The sequence below is a fragment of the Bos javanicus genome, chromosome 9 (genome assembly GCF_032452875.1).
Source record: "Bos javanicus breed banteng chromosome 9, ARS-OSU_banteng_1.0, whole genome shotgun sequence".
Taxonomy (NCBI): Eukaryota; Metazoa; Chordata; class Mammalia; order Artiodactyla; family Bovidae; genus Bos; species Bos javanicus.
This window is the reverse complement of record NC_083876.1, coordinates 91,064,327-91,085,550: the sequence shown is the minus strand read 5'-3', so window position 1 is coordinate 91,085,550 and position 21,224 is coordinate 91,064,327. Positions and strand designations below refer to the sequence as shown.

Sequence of the window (21,224 nt, the reverse complement as noted above, 5' to 3'; positions counted from 1 at the left end):
AACATAAGATACTTTTTGCACATTTATCTGTGTCATCTATTTAGGAGTAATATGAACACTATGAGGTGAGAAAGAAGGGAAATGCAAAAGAACATTGAGCCTAAAAGAGGTTGATGATAAAAAAGCAGCATTTCAACTAAACCCACCAGGAGCAGCTCTGCAAATGACCTCACCCCACCCCATCCCACCCTCGCCTGCAAATAAACATCTTTGCCTCCAAAATGAGAATGCAAAATGATGTAATGTTTCCCACGTGTGGCCTGGAAATGAACATACTGAATAGTGTTTAGTGATCAATGGAGTCTGACAGAGGAGAGGTAACTAATTTACATGAATTGTGTCCTGTGTTTTGGAATCAAGGAAGGCTTATTAACAATAAGAAGGAAGAACAATGAGATTGGGGAAGTTAGAGATGACACTTCCTCTTCTTTTGAAAGAGCTTTATTCTCTGGCCAGCTTCTAATGGTCGTCTTGTGGAGCTGCCCCAGCTGTGGCTGCATACGGAGGAATCCTCAACCTTGACCTCAGAGTATTATGAATTTTCTGAAATCAGGGATAAAGAGCTGGTACTTGGATTTACTCTCTTTTTATTGCATGTAAGTAAAACCACTCCTTGGCTGACGTATAAAGTCATTGCTTGGCATCTCAAGATGGTGAAGCAACGGATACTCTGGCACTTTCTTTAAAATAGTGAGCTGTGAGTAAGATGTGACTCTTGGGATGTCATGTTTGCTCAGCTTTTCATAAACTTGCTGTTGGGAAGTCCAGTGCTACAGACACTTTTAGAGTTTTGAAGGAGAGAACTGTGAACTCTCCTTTCTTCTATTTCTGTAGTGGATGTTGTATTGATAACTGCTGGGACTGCAGACCACGGGTTTGATTTAGAGGAACAGTTTGGCATGTGTGTGGGTCCTGAGGAATTCATCTGGGAAAACACTCTGTGGCCACCCTCTTTTCAGAAGGTGTGTTCTTTGTAGAGAATCCTCCTTTGTATGCAGACCGCTGGAGGGGATTTTACTTTTAGATAAAAAGTCACAGGCTTGATAAGATATCTCCATATGAAATGGGAACTTAGGTAATGTTGGTTCAGAGGTTTTTACCCAGGACGTCTGGAACGTTTGGTTTTCTTTGCTTGTGAATGTGTGAAAGAAACTTAATTGTAAGAGACAGGATTATAAGCCACCAAGGCATTGCTGACTGTAGTAGTGGAATTTATTAGTATGTAGGGGCCTGTGTGTTCTTAGGCATTGTATAGTCATACACAGACTCGGATTCCTCTACAGCTAATTAAAATTTGACTTGGAAATAGAAACAGAAAGAACATGGGTTTCCTTCTGCACACATCATGCAAGTGAGAAGAAAAAGGACTTCAGTTTGTATATTTGTTGGTATACATATTCTTTATTTTTAAACATCTCTCTCCTCTCTTTATATATCAAGTGTCTTTTCTGAAGATAGTCCATGTGTGAACTCTTACAGGCAAGCTGCGTTAAGCAGTATGGAAATAGGAAGTTCTTTCCTGTGGTGGCTTGCTGTGGCAATAAGTGATAAGAAGTTACTTCATGACTATTGCCTGACTTTCCTTTTTACTCGCGTATCCTTTTTGAGCAGTTCACTTCTGCTTTCCACCTGCTGTGGAGGCCAGGCAGAATGAGTTGGGAACTCAAGCAAGTTTAATGGGTAAATGGTGTATGAGAGTGAAGAAAATCCTATAAGCTCTTTGGTATTGAAGAAAATCCTACAAATGGAAGAATTACTGGACTCTTCAGTGCTCGGAACAGTGCCTGTCCCATACTAGGCTCTCAGTCAGTGTTTGTGCAATGAATGAATGATTGGGCTTATTCATAAAATGAGTGTGGTCTGGCAGTGTTTGCCTTATCTCTATGACTCAGGCACGTAAGGAAGTCCAGGTTGGAAAAGGTCAGAGTGAAGCAGGAGAGGAGAATATGAAGGTGGGAAGAGAAGAAAGGGTATATAGAAAAGACATGATAAGAAACCTTAAGAGTGGCGTTATGGTGGCCTGTGTAGAGGTGTAGAGGGGGGCGGAAGTGGTGATGGGGAAGGTGGTGAGGACATAGAGTCTGAGCTGCCAGTAGAGATGATGGTTGAGGTGGTGGTGGATCCTGGAGGTGATGGTGGAGATGGTGGAGGTGGTGGTGGAGAGGGTGGAGGTGGTGGAGATGCTGGAGGTTGTGGTGGAGATGCTGGAGGTGGTGGTGGATACTGGAGGTGGTGATGGAGGTATTGGAGGTGGTGGTGGAGATACTGGAGGTGGTGGTGGATACTGGAGGTGGTGGAGATAGTGGAGGTGGTGGTGGAGATGGTGGTGGTGGAGATGGTGGAGGTGGTGGTGGTTACTGGAGGTGGTGGTGGAGATGGTGGAGGTGGTGGTGGATACTGGAGGTGGTGATGGAGGTACTGGATGTGGTGGTGGAGATGCTGGAGGTGGTGATGGAGGTCCTGGAGGTGGTGGTGGATACTGGAGGTTGTGGTGGATGCTGGAGGTGGTGGTGGAGATGGTGGAGGTGGTGGTGGATACTGGAGGTGGTGGTGGAGATCCTGGATGTGGTGGTGGAGATGCTGGAGGTGGTGGTGGAGATCCTGGAGGTTGTGGTGGATCCTGGAGGTGGTGGTGGAGATGGTCGAGGTGGTCATGGAGGGAATGGTAGAGGACGTGATAGAGCTGGTGGTGGAAATGGTGTTGAAAGTGGTGATAGTGGAGAGCGGTGTTGGTGAAGGTGACGGTAAAGATCCATAGATGTGATGGTAGAGATGATAGTGGTGGTGATGGAGGTGGCGGTGGAAGAAGTCATCAAGTGGAGGTGATGATGGCGGGTAGTGTGATGTAGTCGGGAAACAGTTTGGGGATTAGACACATCTGTTCATAGTCTGTATCCACCACGTACTAGCTCTATGACCTCTGAACCTTCAAAGTGATAATTATAATAAAATGAGCTTTTTGTGCTGTCATGTAAGGATTAGAAATGCAGTTGCATGGTGCCTGCCATCACATAGATCTTTACCAAATGGCAATTGCCAACAAATTTTCTTCAGTTTTTAAAACTCTATGGTCACACTTACAAATTTAATCACCAATTTATCTTTTTTTTATTTTGTGTTGTTTTCTACATTCATATAGGTTTCTCAAGAGGCAGGTCAGGTGGTGTGGTATTCCCATCTCTTTCAGAATTTTCCACAGTTTATTGTGGTCCACACAGTCAAAGGCTTTGGTATAGTCAATAAATCAGAAATAGATGATTTTCTGGAACTCTCTTGCTTTTTCCATGATCCAATGGATGTTGGCAATTTGGTCTCTGGTTCCTCTGCCTTTTCTAAAACCAGCTTGAACATCTGGAAATTCATGGTTCATGTACTGCTGAAGCCTGGCCTGTAGAATTTTGACCATTACTTTATGCACCTGACCTGCCTCTTGAGAAACCTATATGCAGGTCAGGAAGCAACAGTTAGATCTGGACATGGAACAACAGACTGGTTCCAAATAGGAAAAGGAGTACATCAAGGCTGTATATTGTTACCCTGCTTGTTTAACTTATATGCAGAGTACATAATGAGAAACGCTGGGCTGGAAGAAGCACAAGCTGGAATCAAGGTTGCCAGGAGAAATATCAATAATCTCAGATATGCAGATGACACCACCCTTATGGCAGAAAGTGAAGAGGAACTAAAAAGCCTCTTGATGAAAGTGAAAGAGGAGAGTGAAAAAGTTGGCTTAAAGCTCAACATTCAGAAAACAAAGATCATGGCATCTGGTCCCATCACTTCATGAGAAATAGATGGGGAAACTGGATACAGTGTCAGACTTTATTTTTCTGGGCTCCAACATCACTGCAGATGGTGATTGCACCCATGAAATTAAAAGACGCTTACTCCTTGAAAGGAAAGTTATGACCAACCTATATAGCATATTGAAAAGCAGGGATATTACTTTGCCAACAAAGGTCCATCTAGTCAAGGCTATGATTTTTCCAGTGGTCATGTATGGATGTGAGAGTTGGACTGTGAAGAAGGCTGAGTGCTGAAGAATTGATGCTTTTGAACTGTGGTGTTGGAGAAGACTCTTGAGAGTCCCTTGGACTGCAAGGAGATCCAACCAGTCCATCCTAAAGGAGATCAGTCCTGGGTGTTCATTGGGAGGACTGATGCTAAAGCTGAAACTCTAATACTTTGGCCACCTCATGAGAAGAGTTGACTCATTGGAAAGGACTTTAATGCTTGGAGAGATTGGGGGCAGGAGGAGAAGGGGACTACAGAGGATGAGATGGCTGGATGGCATCACTGACTTGATAGACATGAGTTTGAGTCAACTCCAGGAGTTGGTGATGGACAGGGAGGTCTGGCGTGCTATGATTCATGGGGTTGCAAAGAGTCGGACATGACTGAGCGACTGAACTGAACTGGATTGAAATTTCATAAAATAAGCATGATTCATGAATTATTGATTAAAAATAAATTTTATATGCTTAGTTTTCAAGATTGTTAAATACATGATAGTGTATTAAAAAGACCATCAATAAAATGATGTTTTTGAAATATTGTGATATACTAAGGTTAAATTAATAAAAAGAAGAAACAACTTTCAGCTAAGTAAAACACTAAGACTGAGGTAAATATGTTAATGCATTAACATGTAATTAATTTGGTTTATGGGCTTCCCTCATAGCTCAGTCAGTAAAGAATTTGCCTGCAATGCAGGAGACCCAGGTTTGATTCTTGGGTCAGGAAGATCCCCTGGAGAAGGAAATGGCAACCCACTCCAGTATTCTTGCCTGGAGAATCCCATGGTCAGAGAAGCCTGGCAGGCTACAGTCCATGGGGTCAGAAGAGTCAGACATACTTAGGGACTGCACCACCACCACCAATTTGGTTTATAGCTGATGATAGTTTTATTTGTCTTCAAGCTTTTCTATTTTTTTTTCAAATTTTTCATTAGTGAAGCATATTGAGACTACCCTAATAATCTGAAAACAAAATAAATGTGGAGTTAAAAAAATCAACGCAATTTTAACTCTCTTAATCTTCCACTAAGTAGTTTTTAGTTATAGTGTGCTAAACTTTGTGGTTCCTTGCAGTTGAATTGACATGAGTTATATTATTTAATCTTCATTGGGAATTCCCTTTGAGATTAAGTCTGGTGCAGAATTGTGTGACAGCTCTAAAGTGAGAATAGTGAACCAGATCCCCTCTGGGGCTGACTAGTCTACTTGGTTCCTGGAATAACATGAAAAAAGGCTATTTTCTCTAGATGATTTATAACTGCCTCTGAAGCTGTATTGGGTAACATTCTAGCAAGTTCAACAGTCAGTTGGATAGTTCTAAATTAAGTTTATATCTGCTGTCATAAGAGTAACTTATTTTTAAGGGAATATTGACTTGTCTTTTTCATTTTGGTATACCTGGGGAGAGATCAGAAAAATATTTTTGTAGAGTAGCAAATATTTCTTCTTAGGATCTTGGCCATCCCACTCAGTACTGACCGGTCACTGTGGAGGAGGCCCTTATCAGAGACTTAACCAAAATCATTTATTTTGGCTTATAGGCACTGGAACAAATCTCCTGTCCTTGTGTTAGAAATGATCAAGTGAGAGATTATTGGCAGACAAAGAGGCAAAAAAAAAAAAAAAAAACACAAATATCAGCAAAAAACAGATTTCTTAAACTGACATGGGAGTTGAAATAGAAGGCATTGAAATGTGAAAAGTTAACAAGTTTAAACTCATCCCAAATTGCTAGAGTATGGAAGAACTCTTAAAAAATTTCTGAATAAAAAATTACCACTTCTTTAGCAAAAACTGAAATTTAGATTAGGGATGAAAGAACTAAACCAAACAGTGAACCTTCTGCCCAGTTGTAAAACCCAGGGAAACCCAGTCAGTATGCAATGCAAATTTAACTAGAAGTAGCAACGTGGTAGGCTTTGGAACAGATGGTCCATAGCATTTACTGAATGTTCATGTATGGAGTTGAATACAACTCCAAAGATATTGGATACAAGATATTGAATACAAACTAAAGATATTGTCGAACAAGGCACTGTAATCAACACATTTATTTTCACATGAACAATTGTCAAAGCAATCTCTTTTCAAAACAGTCCTGGGAAATACTAAGAGCACTGCTGTTATGTCCATGAAGTTGAAGCTTCAAGAGTTAAAATACCCTAAAAGCACTCAGCTAGGCAGGTACGGAGACAGGATTCAAGCCCAGATCTTTGTGCATTTCTGAGCCTGTGGCCTAACTACCAGTGTACATGACATTGCATTGATTTCATTTGCATTCAATATTTTCTTATATAAGTAGTGAACTGAGACCAAGAATTGGGAGACCAAGGAGGAGTATGAGCAGATTCACTTCCTGCTTTGAAATCTCCTTAACTGACATTCCTTTCTATTTCTTGGCTGAAGAGTTAATGGAAAAGAATTTTTCTTTTTGGTGAGGGCACTCCCTGTGTCCTGACCTGACTGCATGTATGTGGTTGTCAATGTAGCTACTTCTTGGTGGTTGTGTTTAGTTGCCGAGTCATGTCCGACTCTTGCGACCCCATGGATGGCAGCCCACCAGCCTCCTTTGTCCATGGCAAGAATACTGCAGTGGGTTGCCATTAGGCTGACCTAAAGGGTTACTTTGCCACAAAGGTCCGTCTAGTCAAGGCTATGATTTTTCCAGTGGTCATGTATGGATGTGAGAGTTGGACTGTGAATAAAGCTGAGCACTGAAGAATTGATGCTTTTGAACTGTGGTGTTGGAGAGTGCTCTTGAGAGTCCCTCGGACTGCAAGGAGATCCAACCAGTCCATCCTAAAGGAGATCAGTCTTGGGTGTTCATTGGGAGGACTGATGCTGAAGCTGAAACTCCAATACTTCGGCCACCTCATGTGAAGAGTTGACTCATTGAAAAAGAGGGACTTGGGGCAGGAGGAGAAGGGGATGACAGAGGATGAGATGGCTGGATGGCATCACTGACTCAGTGGACATGAGTTTGGGTAAACTCCAGGAGTTGGTGACAGACAGGGAGGCCTGGCATGCTATGATTCATGGGTTTGCAAAGAGTCAAACACGACTGAGTGACTGAACTGAACTGAAAGGATTACGTAGGGAGTACTTCTCAACCAAATGGAACCAAAGGAGTCTGGAGATCCAGTGGGCTTCATGACTTTCAGAACCATCCTTGGATAGTCTGTGACTTTCGTCAAGAGACATAACCCTTGACCATCACAAGCGTCCCTCCTGTTGCTCTTTTGTAACAATGTCCTATTTAATTTGAAAAATCCAGTTTCTTTGTTGAGTGTCAGTGCACCCATAGTGATGATACTACATGTTAGGCCTTGTTGATTAGTGGGAACAGCACAGATGAAGAGGTTAGGAGGCCTGAGTATTCTGCCTGTGGCAGTACAAAGGTTGTGTGCTACCAAGCAAGGCCTTTAACTTCTCTGCACTTTAGTTTTCTCATCCATAAAACCTGAGATAAAAATACCTATCCAGTTTTGTTGTGTGGACCAAATGCAATTAAGTGGAAATGCTTTGAAGCAAATGAAAACATTATAAACCAATGGGGCCTTCTGTCTTGGCTCAGATTTTATTATCTTACCATGTAGAGACTCAGTTGATATATAAGAGCTTTACAGGCAAAAGAGGATTGGATGAAAGATAGTAGTGGGTGTTATGAGTTAAACTGTGCCTCCTCCCCCAAGGGAAAAAACCTGCTAAAGTTCTAACCTCCAGTACCTCAGAGTGTGGTCATATTTGGAAATGGAGGAGTTGTGGATGTAATTAAGTTAAAGTCATAATGAAAGGAGCCCAGATCCAAGCAGACTGATGTCCTTGTAAGAAGAAAGCCTTGTGAAGCCAGAGGTAGCTTGGGAGAAAGCCATGTGATGAGGCAGACAGAGATCCGAGTGATGTAGCTGCAAGCCAGTGGTCACCAAGGAATGGCCAGCCCTCCAGATGCCTTGGGGAAGGTGAGGAGGAATTTTCCCCTGTGGGTTTTATGGTGAGTGTGGCCCTAATGACACCTTGATTTCAGACATCTGGTCTCCAGGGTTAATGAGAGAGCAAGTTTCTGTTGTTTGAAGCCACTCAGCTTGTGGTCTTTTGTAACTATAGCCCTAGGAAACTAAAGGGAGTAAAGAGTAAGAGTCATAAACTCATCTAATTGCTGGCAAGTGCTTCGAGGGACCAAATCCAGCATGACTCATTTCTCTGACTTTAACCGGTGGCACTGGGCCTCAAACAGTAGATCCACTTCATCACTGAATGGGAATGAATACAGACACTGAACAATGGGACACATTAACAGAATGGAAATTAGGCTATTGTGAAATCTGTAAAAGAGCCTCCTTTCATGAGTTGAGTCTAGTTGGGGATTCCAGATTATTATACTGTTGTGGTCATCTACTAGATATGGAACATGAGTGTCCGTTTGAGAGGATGTTTATTTCCTCAAGCTGTACAGTGAAAGAAAAGTTCAAATATTCTGAACTGGAAAATGATGCGATGTGATGGTGTTTTGGTCCAAACATAAAAACTCAAGACTTCAATCTAAATATATAGCGAAGAGAGACTTCCCAAGTCATCGACGTTGGGTCATTTTAGTTCTTTCATCTATGATTGTTGATCCCTTTGATACATAAGGACTTCCCTGGTGGCTCAGACGGTAAAGTGTCTGTCTACAATGTGAGAGACCTGGGTTTGATCCCTGGGTTGGGAAGATTCCCTAGAGAAGGAAATGGCAACCCACTCCAGTACTTCTTGCCTTGAAAATCCCATGGACGGAGGAGCTTGGTGCAGGCTATCCATGGGGTTGCAAAGAGTCGGGCACGACTGAGCGACTTCACTTTCACACATAAAATTAGTTTGGTATCGCATAGCTGTTTTAATGGCAGCATAAACAGCCAGGGTTTTAAGTATATTCTTGGGTTTTTCTGCAATTTAAGAATCTCTTACTTCCTCTTTTCAGTCAGTCCAGTTTAAATTACCCTAATCCCGATTACCATAATTATCCCTAGCAGGACAACATTCTTATAGCAGGAAAACATTACTGTAGGTTGGCTAGTTCATTTAATCTATTCAAAACTAAAAATACCTTTTTGTTCCTCCTCTTAATTTATTAACAATCAATTTTCTTTAGACTTGTTATTAATTTTAGGTAATTTCTTTCAAAATGCTCAATGGAAATTTGTGGCTGGTTAGATTCTTTCACATTGAACAAATTAGAATTTCTTTTTTTCCCCTGACTTTCACGAAGGGAAAAACTTCCTTAGGAGTTTGGTGTACTAATCTCTAATATTACCTAGGAATAGAACATTTAACCATTTATAGACAAATTTTTATATCGATACCAAACATATCTAAAATAGGAAAATACAAGACCTCTCAGAAAAAAGGAAAGAAATGGAGACAGCTCAAAATTCTTCCCAGGAGTCTCAATTTAACATTATCCACTCCCACAGAATATAATTCGGTGTAAGGTGTCACTTCTCACCCAGAAGACACTTGGCTATACTAAGTCATGTTTGAAAGAGGAGACCTTTCATTCTTTTAAAAAAAACTGAGAAAATGACGGGGAACATGAAAACCATGCTTTTTATGGTTACGAAGCTACTTGTTTGTGATTATTCTGTTCGGATAACTCAGAGGATAAAGCCATATGGGGGATGTTTGCACTAGTTTTTCTGGTCTGATGACTACATGTTACCTCATCAACTTCTTGAAACTTCTGCAAGTTTAGCAAACTAATGGTTGTGCCAGGAACATTTAATTCATTCACTTGAAGTACAGGTCAGTTATAACAACTTTGTTCTTTCTACCTGTTAAAAGCCTAAGGCAAATTACGCCAAAGGCCTTATTTGCTGATTCCTTGTTGAACCATGAATCCAAGCCTCTCTTATGATCCTGATAAAATAGGCAAAGAATTGTTCTCACTCGTGAATGTAAATATTAATCATATAATATGATGAAAAGGCCATGTTTGAATATTTAACATTCACCAAGAGCCTTTTGGATATCTCATGTTTTCCAGGGGTTTTACTGCAAGAGAACAGACATGATCATCTTGTAAGTTCCCTTATCATCATGTGAATTAACATTATCTTTCCCTGGTTAGAGTCAACTATAGCCATTCTGTCAAAGAGAAGGCTCTGAACTTGAACTCTCTTGGTGAAACTTGGCCAGGATTTTCCAGCTCAAGCTGCATTTCACCCTGGAACACAAGCCACTGAGCTCCCTGGACTTGAATTTTCAACTTGATTAACCAACTGGAACCTTTTTTGCGTAGGCAACAGGGACTTAGAGGGAATTGTCGGGCAGGGTTGGAGGTACGCAGTAGGCACAATTTATTTTGTGGACGCTCACCAGCATTCCAGAGTGAAGTACAGATCAGTTGCCTTGACAAGAACATCAGATCCCCAGCTATCCTGTCCTGAGAAGCCATCAAGAGGAGAGAGATCCCAGACCACTTAGCGGAGTAAGTGAGCAGAGCAAGCAAGGCTCGGCTATTCCTTCGGAAGGGACTTGCTTTTCAGTTTGGTGTTCCTGGGAGCAGCAGAGTCCTAGACGTGGGGTCGTTTCCACTTTGCATTAAACACTTACTCCTCTGTGATCTATGTTGGGTGTGGGTTAGCAAGAGTCTCCTCTCAGTCCCGGATGGAGTTCAGATACTGAGCATTGCCGTCTGTTCCCCACAGCCTCATGTTTCTTACCATGGACCTGGGCCTTTTGCCAATGGATGGAAGCCCCTGGCCAGTGAGGTCTCCTCTACAGTGTTTAGAACTTCCTGGGCAGTGAGCGCCACTGAGGTGAGCTTTGGAGTGAAGCCAGAAAATAGGGTTCGTGAGGGCTCCTTGTTTCCAACTGCTGTTTCTCAGGCAGGCTGCATTGGTTCCCACGTTCCCAGCTGTGTGATTGGCACTACTGTTATCACTAAGAGTTAACGTGTACTTGCTGCCTCCCAGGGAAGGTGTTAAAGGCAGTATAATCCTTGTCTAATTTTCTCAATCGAATCACTCTGGAAAGTGCTACCTCCCCTTCACCTGATGAAGAAACAGGTTCAGAGAGTTTAAGAACTTGGCTGAAGGTCACGCAGAAAGTAGTGTAGGCGGGAGCCCAACCCCAACAAAGCCCAACCTTTGATTCTGGCACCAGAATTTAACATATGGCTGCCTTGAGGGAAGAGGGAAAAGGATGCCACGAGATTTCTTATTTTTAGATAAGGCTGATTTGTGCTTCTTGCCCTCTCCTCTCATCCCCAGGCTGGAGTATATGTCATCGAACTCCATTTAGGCCAGAGGATGCTTGTTTGGGTGAAGAATATAATGTCAGGAGTGCTTGTCACCGATTTGCCCAAGTGCTGAGGAATATCTTATTTCTAAAGACATTTCCAGATCATAGCTGAGGAGGCTTGGGACAAAGCCTCATTCAAATTGGAAAGGGGAACAAAATAGACATTAAAAGTTAGGCAGGCAGGATTTTGAGGTGTGTTTGAATAGTCTCCTTTCATGGTTTCTATTTATTATAAGACCAGAAGAAGTTCTTGAGAAAAAAAGATTTGTAAATACCAAATTAGATAAAAGGATAGTATAAAAGATTTATTTAGGCAAATACTTTGCATTCAACCTCATGTTAAATTTATATTATCAACTATCATGCTATTTACTGCTTGTTTTTAAAAATACTTATTTTTTTAGCATACATATAATGCATCTTGATTGTCAAAATGCAAATAAACAAGGAAAAGATAAATATTTCCCATTTTCCTACCATATTGAACTAAACATAGTTAACATTTTGGTGCAAAAATTTCAATACTTTGTCCTTTTTCTTTATATGTGTGTGTATTTGAAAAAAAAAGAGATACAACTATACTCTGACATATTAAAATTGTATTTCTATTACATTACATGTGTTTAGAATTGAATGCTCAATATTCTCTGGTTGTTCTCCTTATGTTCTTTTGAGAGTTCATGGAGAGCTGATCAAAACAAATAAACTTGGTTGGGTATAATTTTTAAAAATCATTAAGCTCTCTTCCCCCCTCATTTAGGGGTTAATTTTGCTTTGTCGAATCACACTTGTATTGATATTTTCTAGGACAAGGTAGCTTTGTTGTCTAATACTTCTCTTCCTAGACTTCTCTTCTTAGTTATTCATGCAAGAAACACTGTCTTCTTTTCCTCTACCTGTTCACCCAATCAGTAGCCCCCAGGAAATCTTGGCTGTGCCCTATTTTTTTTCTTTACCCTTACTCCCAGGTTTCTGGGCCTCTTTTTCAGGATTAGCTGGGCATATTGGACTAATCCCTCTGCTGAACCCTACCGATCGCCTTGCCTCTCAGAATGTGTCCTGCTTCCTGGTGTAAAGCAGAGATTCTCTGACTTTTTTGCTTCCTTGAATGCCTTGCGTGGTCTGGGGCTTTGAGTAAATATGATAAAGACTTGGGTTTAGCAATCTTTTTTATCATGCTGTCATTTCCAGTGAACAGTCTGCTCCCTGTTCTCTTGGAGAGCCTAGAGAAAGTAAAGTGAAGTGAAAGTGAGAGAGTCACTCAGTTCTGTCTGACTTCTTTGTGACCCCATGGACTATATAGCCATGTCAGACTCCTCTGTCCATGGAATTCTCCAGGCAAGAATACTGGAGTGGGTAGACACATTCCCGTCTCCAGGGGATCTTCTCGACCCAGGGCTCAAACATGAGTCTCCTGAATTGCAGGCAGATTCTTTACCGTCTGAGTCACTGAAGTTTCACCGATTGACATTTCAGTGTCCATATTTTATAAGTGGGAAAGTTGGAACCTGTTTACTCAAAAAATGTTCTTCCACCCTTTTGTTTGTTTTTGTTTTATTTTTTGGGAAGGAGACCTCCTTCTAAATCCTAAATGCCTCTTCATGTGGAACCTCTGAGCTATGATGTCTACAATCACCCAAGGGTGCTTGTGCACATTTTCTTAGATCGACTTTGTGCTGTGTGCAGGGAAGATAGTAATGGACCCATGGAGGAAACTGAGGCTCAGAATGGTGAAGTGACTTGTCCAAGGTTGTGAAGAGTTGGACACGACTGAACCACTGAACTGAACTGAACTGAACTGAGGCTCTAATCTAGTCTACTGCTTCTTATAGGATGTTTCTGCCTCTGGAGCATCCTATTGCTTTATCAGTGAGTTGTCTCTACTGATTTATCATTTAGGTAAAGTTTGATTTCAAGCCTAATTATCTTCTGCTCCTCACTGTGTCCTAGCCTGGGTCATCCCATTGAGCAAGTATCCTTAGCTTATATTGAATGTTTCAGAAGCCCTCTCCCCACCTGTGTTGGAGGCCTGATGTCAGTGCCTACTGCATAGGATCAGACACCAAACCTATTTTGGCTCAGAGGGACCGTGGACTCCATTTGGTCTCCATTGATCACTTTATGGATAGGGAATGGAGGTCCAAAGAGCTTTTGTGATTTCTCAAGTGTGAGCAGCTCGTTAGAGGTAACGCTCAGTTCACTGCTTAGGTTTCCTGACTCCCAGACTCTCCACTGTTAAATCTGGGTTAACATGAACACATTCTTGGAAAGGAAAAGTCTTTCAGTCGTTATGAGTTACAGTGCCATTGTGTGAATTAGCCGGTTCCGACTGGGAGCTAGTTTTGGTTGCCAAACTGTTTGGCTCATCTGTCCCACAACTTCAAGCTGATAAACACTTAGTCTAGACCCTCTAAATGTCAACTGCCCGGCAACAAAGACTGCAGCATTTATTCTTGAAGATTCGTTCAGCGTTTTTTCTGATTTAAAATGTTTTTCAGTACAATGCGGTATTGTCCTGTGTGTGTGAAGATGGTAGATTTCCCTCATTTCATCCTTCCTCTCTCCTAATCCTCATCTCTCTCAAGGCTGTGCCTGTACAAGGCACTAAGGTTGAGTCTGTGACTGATAAGACATCTAAGCAAACTGGCTCATTTGAGGAGCCAACCCATGACTTGAGTTTCAGTAACACTCCAAAGGCCGTCAGAAAAGGAAGTCGATCTGGGTTTGGGCACTTTGGATGAGAGACAAGCCTGTATTTCCACAGGGCAGCAGCTAATGCTGGCTTTTTCATTAGAAGAAATTTCTTTCAAGTCTTTCCAATCATGATCCTCTCCAGGGCACCCCCCACCAGACCTGCTTCAAGATCAGCTGAACATTGAGATGTTGTAAGGTTTTGGGGGAAACCTCCTGATTACACAGATCTTTACTGATAATTTTTCTTTACCTTGTAATGTGCTTTTTTTTTTTTTTTAACAGAGCCCCTACCCAATCTCCCTTTCTCTCCTCGGGCTCTCTTATTAAGTGACAGCTTCTCTTGGGCTCGGAGGGTTATTTGTGCTGACTTTGTGCCTAGTGGTTTCCTCAGTGATTTAGCAAGCTGCACAGATGGGGCTGGGGGAGGGCGCCCAGCTGGCAGAGAAGACGTGGCAATTCAAGCAGAACTGGAGACAAAATACTTGAGTCTCCAGTTCTGTTTGCCAAGGGAGAGAAATCTCTTCAAAGTTTTCAAGGTTTTTTTTTTTTTAATCAAAAAGTTCTTAAGCACACCCTTAAACAAAATGACCAGTTTTAGCTTCTTGATAAGCTTAGATTCTCAGATAAATATTTGTCACTCACAGGCTTTCACCAGAAGGTGAATTTGCCTCATAAAAAGTTATCAAATGTTAGGTCAAGTGTCTGTCTCCTAAAGTATGAAAACGTCATGGTCCCTGATTTTTCAGTCACGTACGTCCTGCGTGCTTGCTAAGTCGCTTCAGTCATGCCCGACTCTTTGCCACCCTATGGACTGCAGCCTTCCATGGGTTTCTCCAGGTGGAGTGGCTTGCCATTTTTCTCCTCCAGGGGATCTTTCCGACGCAAGGATCAAACCAACTTCTCTTATGTCTCCTGCACTGGCAGGCAGGTTCTTTGTCACTAGCACCATCTGGGAAGCCCGTGTTTGTTCTGCATGTGAATTAAGGAAATTGTAGTGGGATTTTGTTGGTGACAACATCGCCTTTAAAAAAAAAATGGAAACAAAGAATTCTTTCATTAAGGTTCACCTTTAGCTGGTAGACTGTTTCAGTCCAGGAAGCTTTGAAAGCAAGGCGTAACAATAAAAGTCAAGAGCTAACAGAACTTTGGAAGGCTTGGATCCATGTCTGAACATACTTGTAAGAGAAAATTCTTGGATTTATTTTAACATTGAATCCAATAAAACTTTCTTGGGCAAAGTGTTAGCTGAAAGAGAGGCTGTAATTTTAAAAGTCCCATTGGTATTCTGTTAGCAAGAAGGTTGTTTCCCATCCTATTTTATTTTGAGGAAGTGGTTTGAACTGGATCTCTTTTGTTCCATGCTTAAAAAAAAGAGAGATTGCATTTGTTGTTATTGGTTATTCCTGTGCTCTCTCAGAGAGGATTATCCTTAAGAGGAAATAATCTGGTAGGTAGTATTGAATTTCAGTTGTTTTAAGCACACACATGTTCAGTCTTCACTTTCTTCTTACCAGGGGACCAAGAGTGAGCTCCTTGTGACAGAGGTATGTTATGCTGTAATTCTTACCAATAGAAGCTGGAAGTAGCTGTGAGCTAATAGGAAATATGACAACATGACTTCCTAGGGCCAGGAAGTACCCTAGAGTTTGCTGAGAGGAAAGCAACGATTAAAAATGGAAACGTGTCCTGCTTTGAGAACAGATGATAATTTCCTCTGATGGCAGGAAATCTATTTATTAACATAGAGAAGAAAGAAAGAAACAGAGGCTCAGAGTTAAGCACAATTCTTCCTTGAAGAATTTTTTTAGAGGACTAATTTGCTAACAGGTGCTGTTACTCTCCAACGTGGGGAAAATTTTTAATTGTGGGGAAACTTAATATGCAGCTTTTTCCAGTTTATTGGCCAAGAAATCCCTTTATGACCAAACACTGAGCAAGCCTTGTGCTCATCCACTATATTTTAGAATATTGGTCTTTAGCTACTCCATTCTTTAACTAAAATATACATTTTTAATAAGTGAAGCAAATTCTTAACAGCTGTAATTTTACATTTTGTTGGCATAGTTGTTCTATATCTAGAGAAAAAGACATAGAGATACAATGGAAATGAAAACTTAGGCCACTGGTGAAAATTTTGTGTGTATGAATGATAGTAAAAGTCTTTGGGATGCTTTTAGTCCTGAATCTTCGTGACATAGTTTAGGTTTGAATTCTAAAATAATGAATAATAAGCAATAAGGGAGTGAGAGGCTTCTACACTCTCAATAGATAAATTGTAAAACAGAGGTTAGAAATGTTTTGCTCCAAGGACAATGAAGTTTTGCTGCAGCTGCTAAGTTGCTTCAGTTGTGCCCGACTCTGTGCGACCCCATAGATGGCAGCCTATGTCATAGGCTCCTCTGTCCCTGGGATTCTCCAGGCAAGAATACTGGAGTGGGTTGCCATTTCCTTCTCCACAATGAAGTTCTAAAATGATATAAATACATATGGAGGTATGAATCATGTATCTCTTCTTGTTTCTTCTAACTTGACAAAGCCTATCCAAATTATGATGATGACAATTGTGTCAGTTCCACGGAATGCGTGTCTATAGTTACTATTGTATGTAAGACTCAGTATATTCCCTTACATTGAGAAGGGCACATATCCAAAGAAAACATTTGTGAAGTTGCTGTCAAAAAATAACGACTGAACAGAATTCATTAGAGACTTTTATGGTTCTCCCCTCGGGACCATGTTAGAGCTGGGGACAGAGATTTATGTTGGTTTTCCATCACCTATATTCTTAGCATTTGAACAGTGACTGACACAAAGAAATATCTGTTGAATGTATTAATTTAGCTTTTTTAAATCAACTAGTTATTTTTCACTGAAAAGGTAATACAGACATCCATTTAAAAATTTAGACTTTATATAAAGCACACAGGATGGAAAGTTATATTTACTACTCACACTGGATTTCCAGGCTTCCACTATAAAAGCAACCACCGTCACCAGTTTATACAATGTTCTAGAATATTCTATGCATATAGAACATACAGATGTATTTCAATACATATGGAAAGTATTTAAGCATAATGCGTATATGTGTATATATAGATATGCATATACTACTACTAAGTCGCTTCAGTCGTGTCCGACTCTGTGCGACCCCATAGACGGCAGCCCACCAGGCTCCGCCATCCCTGGGATTCTCCAGGCAAGAACACTGAGTGGGTTGCCATTTCCTTCTCCAATGCATGAAAGTGGAAAGTGAAAGTGAAGTCGCTCAGTCGTGTCCGACTCTTCGAGACCCCATGGACTGCAGCCTACCAGGCTCCTCTGTCCATGGGATTTTCCAGGCAAGAGTTCTGGAGTGGGGTGCCATTGCCTTCTCCAATGCATATAGATATGTATTTAGTTATTTAGCACGGATAGAGGTGTACTACATAGATCATGCTACATCTTAAACTTTTTTCACTTAAATACTCTTAATGACGTATATTTTAAGAATTGCTTTCCAATAACTGAGCATTCATATAACATTTCCATTTTGCTTTTCATTTCTTTATGATTGAGGTTGTCTTTTTATTTGTTGCAAAGCTTTCGTGCTTGTTTTCTATGAACCGCCTCTAAGTTCTTTTTTAATTTTTCTATTGGTTTAATGGTCTTTTATAACTGATTTGTAAGAGGTCTTTTTACATTAAAAGAATGAGCTCATTGTCACATGTGTTGAAATATTTTTCCCAGTTGATCATTTGTCTTTTGACTTTGCATGTTATTTTTTTCTGTGCAGAAAAAAACTTTTATGTCATCACATTCACTAATCTTTTTGGAATCTGGGTTTTGTGTATTGTTTAGAAAAACTTTCTCATCTCCAGAAGGAAATAAATTCTCCTATACCTACTTTTAATAGTTTTGTTATTTTATTTTATGCATTCAAAATTTTTATTTACCTGAAAGTTACATTGGTGAAACAGCTTTTTAAGATGTTTTCCACACAGCTACTCAGTTGACTAAGTCATATTGCTAAATTTTAGCATATGGACTTTGTGACCCCATGGACTTTAGCCCTCCAGGCTCCCCTGTCCATGGAGTTCTCCAGGCAAGAATACTGGACTGGGTAGCCATTCTTTTCCACAGGGATCTTCATGACCCAGGGATCAAACCCAGCTCTCCTGCATTGTAGGTAGATTCTTTACCATCTAAGTCACCAGGGAAGTTCCAAACATTTATTAAAAAAAATTAACATTGTTATTATGGAAAATGCCCAACATATAAAAGTATATGAGGAAGATGACCTGATAAGCAAGATTTTGACATTATTGACCATATCTAAGACTGGAAATGTTTATTTCTTTCTTTAACATTTTCAGCTACATAAATAAGAATTAACAAAGATGTTTATTTAAACTGATTTCCTGCATTTTCCCCATGAAAATAAAACAAAACAATCATCTTCATTAGGAAGACATTAGGAAAATTTTTCGTAATTTTTAAATGCCAAATAGGATGATTGCAGGGAACAAAATATCAAACAGTATTGTATAATTCCATTTCCATGCTTTCTATCTTTCTGTTATTTTGTGCTCCATGATTCTGGGGATGCCTACAATTACCTGAAAAGTCTGACTTACTAACAAATTGCACTGATTTTCCAAGAGTCTCACTGGATTTCTGATCTTTCTTCAGTATATATATGAATAGAAGCTATTTCTTAGAAAACAGTACATCTTAGCATATTTTGTTATTTTGTGTTTCTGGTAATATTTTGATTTTTATGTTATTCATTTTTCTATATACACCTAGAAGGCAATGGCAACCCACTCCAGTACTTTTGCCTGGAAAATCCCATGGAGGAGCCTGGTAGGCTGCAGTCCATGGGGTTGCTAGAGTCGGACACGACTGAGTGACTTCACTTTCACTTTTCACTTTCATGCCTTGGAGAAGGAAATGGCAACCCACTCAGTGTTCTTGCCTGGAGAATCCCAGGGACGGGGAAGCCTGGTGGGCTGCCGTCTATGGGGTCGCACAGAATCGGACACGACTGAAGCGACTTAGCAGAGCAGAGCAGAGCTAGATTTAGTGGACGGAAGGCATAATCAGTATCAAATGAGTTACATTAAAATATAATCATTGTCAGAGAATAACACAAGCCACTGACTTGGGGAAAATATTTACAAAAGGCATATCTGATAAAGTACTACAACCCCAAATATACAAGGAACTCTTAAAATTCAACAAGTAGAAAACAAACAATGTGATTAAAAAATTAGCAAAATATCTGAACATATACCTTACCAAAGATACAGATGACAAATGTGTATGAAGATACTCAACATCTTATCTTGTTAGGGAAATGCAAATTAAGACAGGGAGATACGTCTACACATCCATCTGAATGGTCAAAATCCCAAAGCACTGCCAACACCAAATACCTGTGAGGATCTGGAGCAACAGGAATTCTCATACATTGCCGATGAGAATGCAAAATATGGACAGCCAGTTTTGGAAGTCAGTTTGTCAGTCTCTTACTAAACTGAAATATTCGTATCATATTATCCTTCAGTTGCACTCCTTGGATTTTACCTGAAGGAGTTGAAAACTTATATCCATATAAAAACCTCAATACATGTTTATAGCAACTTTATTCACAATTGCCAAAACTTGGAATCAACTAAGATGTCTTTAACAGGGGAATGGATGCATAAACTATGGTTCATCCAGATAATGGAATATTATTTGATGCTGAAAAGAAATGAGCTACCAAGTCATCAAAAGACATTGAGGCTTCTGAAGTGAATTTTAGTAAGTGAAAGAAGCCAATCTGAGATTACATGCTATATGATTCCAACTATACTGTATCCTGGAAAAGGCTCAAGGAGCATTTCACATAAATGAGATCATGTTACTGCTCTGTTTATAATCCTCCATTTGAATGTATTTCACACAACTGACTGAGCCTATAAAGACACATGTGGTCTGGCCCCGCTTACCTCTGATTTTGCCTTTTAATTCCCTCTCACTCATTCTGTTCCTAGCTACACTGGCCTTCTTTCCGTTTCTTAAATTTATGGACACTAATTTCATACTCGGATGTTAGGAAAGAAAAAAAAACCAGCTTTGTTGAGGTACGTGTGCTGTGTTGTGCTCAGTCGCTCAGTCGTGTCCGACTCTTGGAGGCCCCCTGGACTGTAGCCCGCCAGGCTCCTCTGTCCATGGGATTCTTCAGGCAAGCACACTGGGGTGGGTTGCCATGTCCTTCTCCAGGGGATCTTCCTGATGCAGGGGTTGAACCTGCATCTCTTGTGTCTCCTGCATTGGCAGGCAGATTCTTACCACTGTTCTACCTGGGAAGCCCTTTATTGAGGAGTGATTGATGTTTAATAAATGGCACAATTTAAAGTATGCAGTTTGGTAAGTTTTAACATATATCTACACCAATGAAACTGTCATCACAATCAAGAAAATGTAATCCCTCTCACCAGCCCTTCCTTATTTTCCACATCCTCAGGTAACCACTGATCTGCTTTATATTATAGATTATTTTACATTTTCTAGAATTTTATCTTTTTTGTCTGACTTATTTTTCACTCATCATAATTATTTTGAGACATTGCTCTTATTACCATGTATTAATATTCAAATTTATTTATTTTTATAATGGTTCAATATTCTGTTGCGGCCTTCCCTGGTAGTGCAGATGGTAAAGAATCTGCCTGCAGGTCAGGAGACCAGGGTTCAAACCCTGGGTCAGGAAGATCCTCTGGAGAAGGGAATGGCTATCCACTCCAGTATTCCTGCCTGGAGAATCCCATGAACAGAGGAGCCTGGTGGGCTACAGTCCATGAAGCTGCAGAGTCAGACACAACTGGGTAACCAACACTTCCACATTTCACTTTCAATATTTCATTGAGTGGGTATACCACAATTTTGTTTATCCATTTACTTATTGATATATATTTAGGTTGTTTCCAGTGTTTGGCTATTTCAAATAAAGCTGCTATATACATTTGTGTACATATCTTTGAACATACATATACTTTCATTTCTCTTGGATAAGTATCCAGGAGTAGAATGGCTGGGGTGTAGGTGGTGTATGTTTAACTTTTAAAGAAACTACTGGTTTTCCGAAGTGATTGGACCATTTTTTATATTCCCACCAGTAATGTAAGAGCATTCTGTTTGCTCCATTTCTACACTGAGGCCTAGTGAGACCAATATTTTTAACTTTAGCCATTCTATTAGGTATGTAGG

The 21,224-nt window shown here is 40.5% G+C and overlaps 1 protein-coding gene across 7 annotated transcripts in view; it reads left to right on the top strand.

The window, feature by feature from the left end:
- Positions 1 to 426: 426 nt before the first annotated feature.
- Positions 427 to 21,224, top strand: part of IPCEF1 (interaction protein for cytohesin exchange factors 1) — a 168,891-nt gene continuing 148,093 nt past the window's right edge. For 3 of the 7 annotated variants that reach the window (XM_061428382.1, XM_061428375.1, XM_061428378.1), the window contains exons 1-3: positions 427 to 596; positions 10,120 to 10,479; positions 10,700 to 10,810. The gene's annotated coding sequence lies outside the window, so the exon portion shown is untranslated. Of the gene's footprint in view, positions 597 to 10,035; positions 10,480 to 10,699; positions 10,811 to 21,224 lie in introns of all 7 variants that reach the window. The other 4 variants (XM_061428380.1, XM_061428379.1, XM_061428376.1 and 1 more) reach the window with 3 other exon arrangements.